Here is a 9,357-nt window from a genome sequence, read left to right on the forward strand (position 1 = left end):
GAGAAAAATTACAACTGTTTGTGTGTTGTTAGGTTAGGCAGATTCTTTAACAGATTTGACATTGTGACCCCTGCCCATCCCCCACATGAGCCATCTGTTGTCGGCCCCCAATCAACACATGTTTCACTCTCCCCTCCTACCCCTCCTCACAGTGCCCCACCCTGCTGTCATGACTATAACCCTTCCCCACACAAAACCACTACAGTGGGCTTCACGGCTGAACAGGTGGGAAGACAGCTGAAACGTTGCAACCCAAGCAAGGCTGCAGGACCGGATGGTGTCAGTACCAGGGTGCTCAAACGCCTGTGCCCCTCAGCTATGTGGAGTACTTCACCATGTATTCAACCTGAGCCTGATGCTCCGGAGGGTTCCTGTACTGTGGAAAACGCCCTGCCTCGTCCCTGTGCCGAAGACACCGCGCCCCAGCGGCCTCAATGACTACAGACCAGTGGCATTTACCTCCCAAATCATGAAGACCCTGGAGAGACTTGTTCTGGAGCTGCTCCAGCCTATGGTTAGGGCACACTTAGATCCCCTCCAGTTCGCCTATCAGCCCTGACTAGGAGTTGAGGATGCCATCATCCACCTGCTGAACCATGTCTACGCCCACCTGGACAAGCCAGCGAGCACTGTGAGGGTCATGTTTTTTGACTTCTCCAGTGCGTTCAACACCATCCGCCCTGCTCTGCTGGGGGAGAAGCTGACAGCGATGCAGGTGGATGCTTCCCTGGTGTCATGGATTCTTGATTACCTGACTGGCAGACCACAGTACGTGTGCTTGCAACACTGTGTGTCAGACAGAGTGATCAGCAGCACTGGAGCTCCACAAGGGACTGTCTTGTCTCCCTTTCTCTTCACCATTTACACCTCGGACTTCAACTACTGCACAGAATCTTGTCATCTTCAGAAGTTTTCTGATGACTCTGCCATAGTTGGATGCATCAGCAAGGGAGATGAAGCTGAGTACAGGGCTACTGTAGGAAACTTTGTCACATGGTGTGAGCAGAATTATCTGCAGCTTAATATGAAAAAGACTAAGGAGCTGGTGGTAGACTTGAGGAGAGCTAAGGTACCGGTGACCCCTGTTTTCATCCAGGGGGTCAGTGTGGACATGGTGGAGGATTACAAATACCTGGGGATACGTATTGACAATAAACTGGACTGGTCAAAGAACACTGAGGCTGTCTACAAGAAGGGTCAGAGCCATCTCTATTTCCTGAGGAGACTGAGGTCCTTTAACATCTGCCAAACGATGCTGAGGATGTTCTACGAGTCTGTGGTGGCCAGTGCTATCATGTTTGCTGTTGTGTGCTGGGGCAGCAGGCTGAGGGTGGCAGACACCAACAGAATCAATATACTTATTCGAAAGGCCAGTGATGTTGTGGGGATGGAACTGGACTCTCTCACGGCAGTGTCTGAAAAGAGGATGCTGTCTAAGTTGCATGCCATCTTGGTCAATGTCTCCCATCCACTACATAATGTACTGAGTGGGCACAGGAGTACATTCAGCCAGAGACTCATTCCTCCAAGATGCAGCACAGAGCGTCATAGGAAGTCATTCTTGCCTGTGGCCATCAAACTTTACAACTCCTCCCTTGGAGGGTCAGACACCCTGTGCCAATAGGCTGGTCCTGGACTTATTTCCTGGCATAATTTACATGTTACTATCTAACTATTTATGGTTCTATTATTATTTATTATTTATGGTGCAACTGTAACGAAAACCAATTTTCCCCGGGATCAATAAAGTATGACTTTGACTATTGTGTTTGTCTATTATTGTGACTTAGATAAAGATCAGACCACATTTTGTGAGTAATTAATGCAGAAAATGCAAAAGGTTCACAAGCTTTTTCTTGCAGTTCTGGGTATTTGTACTGCCCGTCCCTCATCTGCCTATGACTTCTTCACCTGGATCCATCTATCACAGCCAGCTCTTGTTCCACTCTTTCCCTTCACCTTTCTATACTGGCTATCTCCCTCTTTCTTTTCAGTCCAGTTGAAGGGTCTTAACCCGAAACATTGACTATATCCATAGATGCTGTCCAGCCTTCTGAGTTCCTCCAATGCTTTGTGTGCTGCTCCAGGTTTAGCATCTACAGTCTAATTTCATTTGTTTCTCGTTGAGGCACTGGGTTCAGGAACAGTTGTTACTCTTCAACCATCAGGCTCCTGAACCAGCATGGATACCTTCACTCACCTAAATAGTGAACTGATTCCACAACTACAGATTCACTTTCAAGAACCCTGCATTTCATGTTCTCAATATTGTTTGTTTCTTTGTTTATTTATTATTGCATTTCCACAGTTTGTCTTCTTCAGTAGATTGCTTATCCGTATTTGCTTGTGTGTAGCTTTTCATGATTTGGTTGTGTTTCTTTGTATCTACTGTAAATGCCTGCAGGAAAGTAAATCTCAGGGCAGTATATGATGATATACAGTACACTTGCTTCGATAATACATTTACTGTGAGCCATTTAACTTTTTGAACTGTCTGCAATCATCCATTTTGAATAAATGCCTAATGGTGGGGAAAGCTTTCCCTGTCATGGATAGGGCTGTATCGAAAGGTACAAAGGTTCATTTTATTATCAAAGTAGGTATGCAGAATTCAACTCTGAGATTTGTCTTCTCCAGATAGCCATAAAATACAGAAAACCATAGAGGTTTAAAGAAAGACATCAACAACCACCCCTCCCCCCACCATTGAGTCCATTACTTTTTGTGGGCTTTTTCTGATCTTTCCATATCAGGTAATAACTTTGATTTTCCTCCATAAATCCAACAATTTCCAATGTCTAGTAAATACTGCACTGTTTGAAAATCCATTGCCTCACTTTATCCATCGTCAGCCTTGCCTGAGTGTTTGCACTCTTGATTCTGTATTGGAAGGACGTTGTTACAACACGCGCCCATCCGTGCCAGCTTCTGAGCTTTAGATGCTTTAACTCCCCAGAGTATGGATAGCTGGCATGGCTACTTTAAAGATTCAGGACCGTCTTGCTCATTGGCAATCATGTGTTGGGCGTCAAGGATTGGGCATTCAGGGAGCACCTGAACTGAGGTCCAGTGATCAATTGTAAGCCTGCTTGTGATTTTATTTGGTGTTTGTTTTGTGCTCAGGTTCTTGATCCAGTTTGAAACAGTGTCTCGATCTTAGCCTTGAACACTCCAGCATTTGGGTCCAATTCATTCTTGTCAAGGGCTCTCGTCACAGATGTAGCTTCAAGTCAAGTTCAAAGGACTACAATACTTACATTAAGCTTCAAACTCACTGCTACAAGGCTGAGGTGCCATTTTCCATAATGGATGTTATAGCCAGGTAACTGTAAGTGATCCTAAATATCTTTGGTGGAAGAAAAAAAAGTTCTCCTGGTATCCCAATCATGATTATATCCCTTTCACATTCGCCCAGAAACCGGATCACAAAGAAACCATTTAATAGTTCACTTGCTCACAATTTTGATTGCACAATTAAAGAGAATCTTGCACCATTAATTAAATTAAATTGCATTGATTCTGGTGTGGAACTGAAGTCACTCATGATACAAATGGGCACTTAGTAATGACTATGTCACTGCAGTGCATGTCTGAACAAATTAGACCAACGTCATTTAGCTAATTCAAAGTGACAAGCCAGCACAGGAAGAATCTATAACTGCACTGAGTTTAGGCATGGAAAAGAGTTTCACTGCATGTTGCTTTCACACAGAGATAACTTATATGTGGTTGCTATCTTATCTATTTGCTTTCTGCTGTCTGTGACTGTTGGTACTGCGGTTTGGTCCTTGGCCCCGGAGTAGTTGTAGTCATGGGTTCACTAGCATCCAAAGAATCCAGGACATCTTCAAGGAGCTTCACCTCAAAAAGACAGTATCAACATTAAGGACTCCATTACCCAGGACATGCCCTCTTCTCATTGATACCATTAGGTAGGAGGTTCAGAAACCTGAAGGCACACAATCAGGGATTCAGAAGCAGCTTCTTCCCCTCTGCCATCTGATTTCTGAATGGACATGGAAACCAAGAACACTACCAGACTACCTTTTTCATTTCCTAACTTTTTTTGCACTACATAACTATTTTAACTATTTAATATTGTCAAGAGAGCGGGCACGTGGCCAAGTGCTTAAGGCATTGGACTAGCAAGCTGAAGGTCGTGAGTTTGAGCCCCAGCTGAGGGAACGTGTTGTGTCCTTGAGCAAGGCACTTAATCACACATTGCTCTGCGACGACACTGGTGCCAAGCTGTATGGGTCCTAATGCCCTTCCCTTGGACAACACTGGTGTCGTGGAGAGGGGAGACTTGCAGCATGGGCAACTGTTGGTCTTCCATACAACCTTGCCCAGGCCTGCACCCTGGAGAGTGAAGACTTTCCAGGCGCAGATCCATGATCCCTCAAGACTAACGGATGCCTTTCCTTTTATTGTCATGGGGGGGTGGGCGCTGGGAACGGACCCAAATGCAAAACACAGACACTGAAGTACTAGGAACAGGAACGGACAAAACTAAATGACGGGACAGGACGCAGACTTGGAATAGGGACAGAAACTCAGACTAGGCTAGGGAAGCAGGACCAGGACGAGGGACTGGGAACAAGGATCCTGGGCGTGGACTCCAAACCAGAGACTGGACAAGGACCCAGAACCTAGGTCTTGACTCGGGCTCGGACCCCAAGACCAAGTGAAGACATGAGGAGGCTTGGGTTCCTGGAGACCAGGTGAAGACGTGACGAGGCTTGAGTTCCTGGAGGCTCGGGTTATTGGAGTCTAGACGAGGATATGATGGGTCAAGGGTACTTAGAGGCAACTCTTGGGCAGGATGCGGGACTCCACCCCATGGAGGCAAGGACAGGGAGGGATAGACCCAACTGCAGGATAATGGCAAACAGCCTGGCTTACCCGACGGAGGCAAGGGACAGGAAGGGACAGAACCAGCCGCAGGGTAACAGCAAACGGCCTGGCTTACCCGACGGAGGCAAGGGACAGGAAGGGAGGTAGGTCCCGGGGTGGCACCAAGACTCAAAGCTGCCAGTATCCTTGGCAGGTTACGGAATAGCCAAATCCATATCTTGATGACTACACGAGCCTTCGACCGGTAGGTTTGCTCCAAGGGGAGACTGACAAGATGAACTAGCAACCACACGTGATCCCAGGGCCACTTATATTCCCAGCCCCAAGATGAGCATCAGGTGCCTATGATTAAGTGCAACTGAAACAAGGGACAGCCGGAGGACCCGGAGTCCGGAGTCCACGGACCAGACTGTGAATGGGAATGCGGACTTCAGACCGGACCATGACAAATATATATACTTACTGTAACTCAGTGTTTTTCTCTGTTATTACATATTGCGTTCTAGTGCTGCAGCAAAGTTAACAAAATTTCATGACATATTGGTGATATTAAATCTGATTTTGATTCTGATTGTTGAATGAAATTAAACTTGAACTAAAGGAATTGTTTCAACTTGCTTATGTAATGCTCTGGTTCACATAAGACCATAAGACATAGAAGCATTTTTACCTTTATGCTGTAGATATTTCTTTCTGCAAGAGCTGCTGTTCTGCTTTCAGCCTGTTTGGGTTCTTGTTGAAGATAAGGGATGATGTGGAATAGAGGGAGGTTTTTATGGTCAGAGACAATAAGGTTGGGTATGGGACTTTTGTTACAGAGAAAGTGAAGAGAGAAGATGCTGGGAAGAACCAGTGGTAGCACACAATCCGGTGGGAGACTTGATTGTTCGAGATGGATTGCGAGTGCAATGTTCGGAAGGTGGTGTGTGTTTTCATGTTGACCGAGGGCCCAGCACGTGAGTGACAGAGAAATTCAAGATGAGCTCCAGCTTGTGCACATTTGACTGTTTAATTAAAATGGGCCCTCTTCTTCTTGTTATTCTTTACAAACCCTTCAGTTAAGATTCATAAATATAATTCCTTTAATCAAATGCAATGTTCTTTCTGTGAATTCATGGCATTAATTTGTAATAGGGTAGCAAATGACATGGCATCTGCACAAACCGAGGCTTGGAATGGGATCAAGTGCATCTCAATCTCATGTGTTCGGTGGGGACGGAGCTCGTCTTCCCAAGACTTATGCAGCCAAGGAAACCAAGCTGGTTTTATTGCAAAGGTATCATCCAGGATCGATTTCATTGGATGCGGTGTGATTGCCCTGACCATTGATCCAGTGGGTTGTGTGTTTAAGTCTATGTTAAACAATTGTCTGGTAAAGTGATTATGATACGTAGTTATGGATGCTGCAGGGGTGGAGAGGAGGTTTGATAATACGGCAGAAAAGACTGTGTTCTAGTTCAGACTGGCACTGACGTAATGGCAGTAGAACTGCCTGGTTCTATTGGAACCCTGGGAGAGGGGCAGCCATAGGCTGTTCATAATTCCCAAAAAGAGGGGTGTGAAGCTGAGTGTACCGAATCAGAAGCCATGTTTCCCACAGCTGGGGCAGAGATTTTAAAGACATGTTGCTCTTGTTTCTGCGAAGCGAGGGAAAGGAGTAGTCTGGTGATGCAGAAGGTCTAATGAGTCCTCAAGCGAGGGCTGAGCATTCTGAGTTGGTAGTGGCCCTTACCTCCCTGGTGAATAAATGGCAAAATGCCCAGGTTCAAAGTCCCGGCCTGTTCTCAGGAATGAAGCCCTCCACAAAAGGAAATAAGAGGAGATATGATCAAAAGGTTAGGTTCTCCCAATTCATGCCTGGAGACTGAGTCCTCATCAAGAATTTGGGGCTACTTGGAAGCATAAGTTGTCTGACCATTGGGCAGTTATGCCCTATGTAGTGGAGAGTCAGACGCCAAATGTACCAGTTTTCCGGGCGAAACCAGAGGATTGGAATCACTTTCTGCCTCTGGGACAGGAGGTACATGTTGACCCAGAGCCCTGATGTAGGCCCTACACGTAGTTAGAGGGCTCTGCGGCAATGTGGTGAGACTGAAAGACCAGCAGCAGGAAGGATTAAACTGGTGCCTGCCCCTGAATGGGATACGGACTTGGAGGATGAGGAACTGGGGGTGTGATATATTCTGCCTTTTGCTAACTCCCCATTAATTAGGGGAGAAATTCCCAAACTTTCTCACGCTGAGGCAGGTGAAATGGAGGGGAGCAGCAGTGCTCAGGCAGGCTTGCAGCTGGGCCATGAAGGGGGGCTGGGCTCTAAGATAACTGGGGATGAAGCTGAGCTCCACCAAGTGGCAGAGAGATCTGAGTTGCAGGAAGGCACGAGTGATAGACCGGGGGGAGGCCTTGCCTTATAGACCAGAAGTATCCCAAGTAGTGTCTGAAAGTGAAGATGTAGATGATGGGATAAGGAGGTCTCAAAGAGTCAGGAGATCCCAGATAGGCTAGCCTACGTAGCACCGGGGAAACGGAGGGTTGTGACTATCCCCCCAGCGAGATATGTCACTACCATTTACCAATGAATTGGAGGTTCTGACATCATGAAATTCCTTTGGAAATGGTATAAATGATGGGATAACAAATGATTACAAAGTCATGAGGACATGACTATTTGTGGTGGGGGAGGAGTGTAATGCCCTGGTTCACATCTTTACTGTTATGCTGTAGGTATTTCATTTGGCAGTTCTGTAAGAGCAGTCTGTTCTGCTTTCAGCCTGTTTGGGTTCTTGTTCAAGATAAGGGATGATGTGGAATGTGTGTCATCCAATTAGTGGGAAGTTTTCTTGGTGAAGTGTGGTGATATCACATGTAAGAACATGATTGGACAGAATTTGGAGCATGTGCAGAAATGACAGAATGATCGAGAAGCTTGTATGGTTAAGAAGTGGTTGCTGTTTGCTGTTAAATAAAAGTTTTAGTTATGTTCTTCCAGAATATGTATCTTTATGAGTAACCCACAGTACATATAAAGAACACAACAGTGAAGGACAGTAAGGTTAGGCTTGGGACTTTTGTTCGAGAGGAGATGAAGAGAGAACACGCTGGGAAGAACCAGTAGTAGCATATCTGCTTGGAGACATGATTTTTTGAGAATGATTGCAAGAGTAACATTCGGAAAGTGGTGTGTGCTTTCATGTTGACCAAGGGCCCAGCACGTGAGTGACAGAGCAGTTCAATATGAGATCCAGCTTGTGCACATTTGACTGTTCAATTAGAAAGGGCCCTTTTCTTTTTGTCTTTCTTTACTAACACTTCAGTTAAGATTCACAAATATAATTCCTTTAATCGTATGCAGTATACTCTCTGTTATTTTGTGGCATTAATTTGTAATAGTGTAGTAAATGACACAGCATCCACACAAACAGAGGTTTGGGGCGCCTCAGTCTCACGAGTTTAGCCAGCCTGGGGGCGTCTTCCCTAGACGTACGCGGCCAAGGAAACCAAGGAAATATTTCACTTTGGAAATATAAAAGGCTCCATTCCCTCAAGTCTGATTCTCAGGGAGTTCACAGTGCCCACAATATTCCAGCCACACTGCACGATGACTCTTGATTTAAATAATAGGAGGCTATAAGCACCTTTCCTTGTGCTTCAGATTGCTGGCTCCATTGGAAGTTCTCCCAAAAATAAACCCTGTGGGAATACACTGCCTCAGTAAATGCACACAGCTGGAGAAGTCATTGGAGCGAGGTGAACAAACTAATGTTGGGTGTGACCTACAGTAGGGTGAACTTGTATGTGGTATTTCTGCATTACAGTCTAATCACATACTTCATTTCTTTTTCCACTATCATCTGTACAGGCTGCCATACTTCCCGGGAAATCAACACTGACTGGGCTCCATTTTATCAATGCACCACAGAAAGCATTTCCACAGGATGCATAACGTGGTACGGCAGCTGCTCTGAACATCACCACAAGTAGCTGCAGAGTTGTGGGCGCTGCTCAGCACATTCTCTCCCATCGGGCAGAAGATACCTGAAAGCACATACCACCACCCTCAAAGACAGCTTCTATCCAGCTGGTACCAGACTTTTGAATGGACCTCTTTTACAATGCGATGGGTTTTTAACTTCATAATTTACTTTGCTATAATCTTGAACTTTGTTTATTTGCACTGCACTTTCTCTGTAGCTCTTACACTTTATTCTGCATTGCTATTGCTTTATATTGTTCGACCTTAATGCAGTGTGTAATGATTGATCTGTATGAACAGCATGCAAGACAAGCTTCTAACAGTACCTTAGTACATGTATCAATGAACAACACCAATATCAATACTAACAGCTGTGAGGAAAAGAACAAACCACTGAAGGAACTCAGTAGGTCAGGCAGAATCGATGGAGGCAGAGGGTTGTCAGCATTTCAGGTCAAGACCCTGAGCTGTATACTGCAACCCCTTCCATCACTGCATTACCTTTCCATTACAATCATTAGCTTCAGGAA

The sequence above is a fragment of the Mobula hypostoma genome, chromosome 6, assembly GCF_963921235.1.
Source record: "Mobula hypostoma chromosome 6, sMobHyp1.1, whole genome shotgun sequence".
Classification (NCBI taxonomy): domain Eukaryota; kingdom Metazoa; phylum Chordata; class Chondrichthyes; order Myliobatiformes; family Myliobatidae; genus Mobula; species Mobula hypostoma.